Here is a 4620-nt window from a genome sequence, read left to right as displayed (position 1 = left end):
CCAATGATGTGAAGGCCCAGATCCATCAGAGTATCAATGCTCTTCCTCTCTCTCCTCCCCTCTCACTGCAGACATGAAACACTGGCTGACTAACATCCTGATTCTGACTCTCTGGCTAGGTAACTATTTAAACATACTGATTGTTCTCCTTTAATCAATCATATTTATTAATTCATCTCTTCCTCTGCATGTTCTCTTCTTCCCCAGAGTGTAAAGGAGAAGACAGAGTGATCCAGCCAACAGGAGATGTCATTACTACTGAAGGAGAGACAGTTACACTTGGCTGTACATTTGAGACAACTGCGCAAGTCCCACTTTATTCTGGTACAAACAAGAAGTCAATGATTTTCCCAAAGTACATGCTGAAACGTTTCTCAAACACAAAAGAGAATGCTCCAGATTTCCAGATGGACAGATTTGATGCTACAATCAACAAGACATCAGTTCCTCTGAAGATCCAGAAGCTTCAGCTGTCTGACTCTGCTGTGTACTACTGTGCTCTGAAGCCCACAGTGACAGGAAACACCAAAACTCTGTACAAAAACCTTTGGAGCAAAGACAACACAATACTCCACAACATCCACCAGAGGGAGTCACACAATGTTAAACCTTGAATAATATTTGATGATATAGTTTTGATTCCTTGTAGAGGTGACAATAACAGAAAATAGCTACCACTAAAGATAAAAGTGTTTCATTCAACAGTAAACAATGATAATGAGGTGTTGTGGAATATTATGGATATGAACAATACCTCATCATAACCGAATGTAACAGCAAAACCTCTCCTCTCATCTAACAGAGCTCAAATGTAACTCTTGTTAGCATCATAGAATCAGGTTTTGGTGTTCTTCTTATCTCTATGAAAAGACGCTGTTGCTTTATTGAGCAACAGCGTTCTGAAAAACCAGGGTGGCTGATGTGCTGTAAATGTTGAGAGATCTTCAACAGATGATAAAGAGGAAGGACCAATGATGTGAAGGCCCAGATCCATCAGAGTATCAATGCTCTTCCTCTCTCTCCTCCCCTCTCACTGCAGACATGAAACACTGGCTGACTAACATCCTGATTCTGACTCTCTGGCTAGGTAACTATTTAAACATACTGATTGTTCTTCTTTAATCAATCATCTCTATTGACTAGAATATTAACCAAAAAGTGCCCAAGCATGGACACAGTTCCATTATGTTATGTTTGTAAAATGATTAACACACTGATCATCTGTTGAAAACTGGATTATGCTGCTGGAGTATTGTGTGTAGTGTGTGTATTGTGAGAATAGTGTTTTTGAATAGTATGACATTTCTTAATGTTCTCATGATTCTGATGTCCAATAGATGACTTTGTAACTGCTGCTGATGCAAGTTGAACACAGATGCTGTCTGAGTGATGGAGCGAGTTAAGTGTAAAATAATAATTGCAAACATTTAATTTAAGTCATGGAAAGGACTTATTCTAATACTAATATTACATTCCACTGACAAAAAGCATTACTGTGCAGCCGTCTACATTGATCTGTCAAAGGCCTTTGACTGTGTTAACCATCATATTCTCATCGACAGACTCAACAACCTTGGGTTCTCTCATGACTGCCTCGCGTGGTTCAATAACTCTTTCTCTAATAGGGTACAGTGTGTTAAATCTGAGGGCCTGTTGTCAGAACCTATGGATGTCTCTATGGGGGTGCCACAAGGCTCGATTCTCAGGCCGACTCTTTTCTCCCTTTACATCAATGACGTGGCTCTTGCTGTCGGGCACTCACAAATCCACCTCTATGCAGACGACACCATCCTTTACATATCCGGCCCTTCATTGGATAATGTGCTATCAAACCTCCAGGAGAGCTTCAATGCCAATTCAGCACTCCTTCCGAAACCTCCAATTACTTCTAAACTCTAAACCAAGTTCATGCTTTTCAATTGATCACTGCCTACCCCTGCCCATCAGAGTGGCATTACCACGCTCGATGGGTTGGAATTAGAAAATGTGGCAGTGTACAAATACTTAGGTGTCTGGTTAGATTGCTTCCCTCTCCTTCCAGCCACACATAAACCACCTCCAATCTAAAGTTAAGTCTAGGATCAGTTTTCTATTCCCGCAACAAGTCCTCCTTCACTCATGCTGCCAAACTCGCCTTGGTGAAAATAACAATTTTACCAATTCTCGATTTTCAGTGATTTTCAGTCATATAGAACTGCCTCAAACTCTCTCCTGAAAAAAACTGGGACGTTGTCTACCATAGTGCCATACGCTTTTGTGACCAGAACCCCTTTTAACACCCACCACTACAGCCTCTATGCATTAGTTGGCTGGCCCTCGTTAGACACTCAACGCTTAACTCACTAGTACCAACTCATTTACAAGTCCTTGCTAGGCAAAACCCCGCTGTACCAACGCTCACTGGTCACAATAGCTTTACCCACCTGCAGCCTTCGCTCAAGCAGTTACATCTCCTTGGTCACCCCCCCAAAAGCCTGCACCTCCTTTGGCCGCCACTCCTTCCAGTTCTCAGCTGCAAATGACGGGAATGAACTACAAAAAAACATGAATCTAATCCATCTGCCCTGGAATGCTCAACTGTTATTCTTCCCACCATTGTTGTCATACAATTTTTGCACATCTACTGATCTACCGCAGTAACTAGACCACAATTTGCAATAACTGTATATTATGTAACTGTATATTATGTATATTGACTCTTTACTACATTTCAACATTTATATAGACTGTCTATTCATTTATATTGTGTTATTACCATATCACTTTTGCATATCCATCGACTTACCTATACCTCACTTTGCATCGGCTTGTAATGCTTACTTAATCTGTACTTTATGTAGCCTATTGTATTTTGTATTTTTGTACTGTATTGAATGTGAAACTGTATGTTGTCTTGCACGTTTATGCCTTATTCTTGGCCAGGTCGCCGTTGCAAATGAGAATCTGTTCTCAATGGCTTACCTGGTTAAATAAAGGTTAAATAAAAAAAACAAAAAATGAGTGGAAAGGACACTGATGCTGCAGCAACTATCATATAACTCATGTTTTAGAGTTGACGGCAGAGGAAGTGTAACTGAGAGAAGTGATAATACAGAGCTACGAGGAGACGGAGAGACTCAGGGAGGAGCTGAGCTGTTACTGAACTATAGAAGAGAGAGGAACTTCTACATTCAACAGAGTTCAATACACAAACCATCAACATTACCTTTATTCAACATGCTGTCACTGCAGCATTGTGTGTTTTATCTGATGTTTTTTATTATTCTAACAGGTATGTTAGATTCTGCATTGAGGAAAACTTTAATTTCAATATTTTCTTAATCTGTTGAATCAATGAGTTTTATCAAATGTTATGAGAAAATGATCTCTTCCTTTAGGTGTCAGCTGTGAAGATCTGACTGCAGTCGAGAAAGAGGAGAACAGTGTAGAAGGCAGCTCTGTTACTCTGTCCTAAAGATACTCCAAACAAGCAACTGGTGCTGATTATTTCTTCTGGTATCGACAACATCTAGGAAAACCACCAGAGTTCATCATATTCATCTCAGGGATGAACATTACAAAAAAAGCTGAATCTCTGACATTGGACACAAGGTTCTCTACAAAACTGTCTGAAGAAAAGCATCGTGTGGATCTTCAGATCTCCTCTGCTTCAGTGACAGACTCTGCTCTGTACTACATGTACATGACTAACATCCTGATTCTGACTCTCTGGCTAGGTAACTCTTTAAACATTCTGAATGTTTTTCTTTAATCAATCATCTTTATTAATTCATCTTTTCCTCTGCATGTTCTCTTCTTCCCCAGAGTGTAAAGGAGAAAACAGAGTGATCCAGCCAACAGGAGATGTCATTACTACTGAAGGAGAGACAGTTACTCTTGGCTGTACATTTGAGACCAGTGACCGAACTCCCTATTTGTTCTGGTACAAACAAAAAGTCAATGATTTCCCAAAGTACATGCTGAAGCGTTACTTAAACACAAAAGAGAATGCTCCAGATTTCCATAAAGACAGATTTGATGCTACAATCAACAAGACATCAGTTCCTCTGAAGATCCAGAAGCTTCAGCTGTCTGACTCTGCTGTGTACTACTGTGCTCTGAGGCCCACAGTGACAGGAAACACCAAAACTCTGTACAAAAACCTTTGGAGCAAAGACAACACAATACTCCACAACATCCACTAGACGTAGTAACACACTGTTAAACATTAAGACAAGGGTGTCAAAGTCATTTTCACTAAGGGCCACACTGGAAAAAGAGAATCACACCAAGGGCCAGATATGTAGAGTTTATTGACGTGCTTTTGTTACTGCATGTTACTTTATTTTAAACATTTTGGTAGCCTTTTTCCTCATTTTTGTTGTTTTTGTTCTGACTTTTTTGTGGCTTTCTCTGACACTTGTCACCTTTTTTTTGCTTTTTTGTCTACACTTTTAGTCGCATTTTTGATGATATCAAGCCATACTAAAGTCATCAAATTAGTTCCTTAGCCATCATAGAATTAGTAAATCAAGAAAAACAATGATACATTTTCGTTTAACTGCCTGAATATGAAAACTCTCTGCTTCTCAGGGGATTTCTGAGTCTCAGATTCGGGAAATCTGCCATATTCTGCTTTGA

At 39.8% G+C, this 4620-nt stretch overlaps 1 pseudogene across 1 annotated transcript; it reads left to right on the top strand.

The window, feature by feature from the left end:
- Nucleotides 1-407: 407 nt before the first annotated feature.
- Nucleotides 408-4184, top strand: LOC144514470 (uncharacterized; annotated as a pseudogene). Its single transcript, XR_013501411.1, has 3 exons — nucleotides 408-495; nucleotides 3378-3716; nucleotides 3805-4184. The product of XR_013501411.1 is annotated as an uncharacterized LOC144514470 (transcript).
- The last annotated feature ends 436 nt before the right edge of the window (nucleotides 4185-4620 follow it).

This window comes from Sander vitreus, unplaced genomic scaffold (assembly GCF_031162955.1).
Source record: "Sander vitreus isolate 19-12246 unplaced genomic scaffold, sanVit1 ctg592_0, whole genome shotgun sequence".
Lineage (NCBI taxonomy): Eukaryota > Metazoa > Chordata > Actinopteri > Perciformes > Percidae > Sander > Sander vitreus.
Note: the sequence above shows the minus strand (reverse complement) of the source record. Positions and strands in the feature narration are given on the sequence as shown.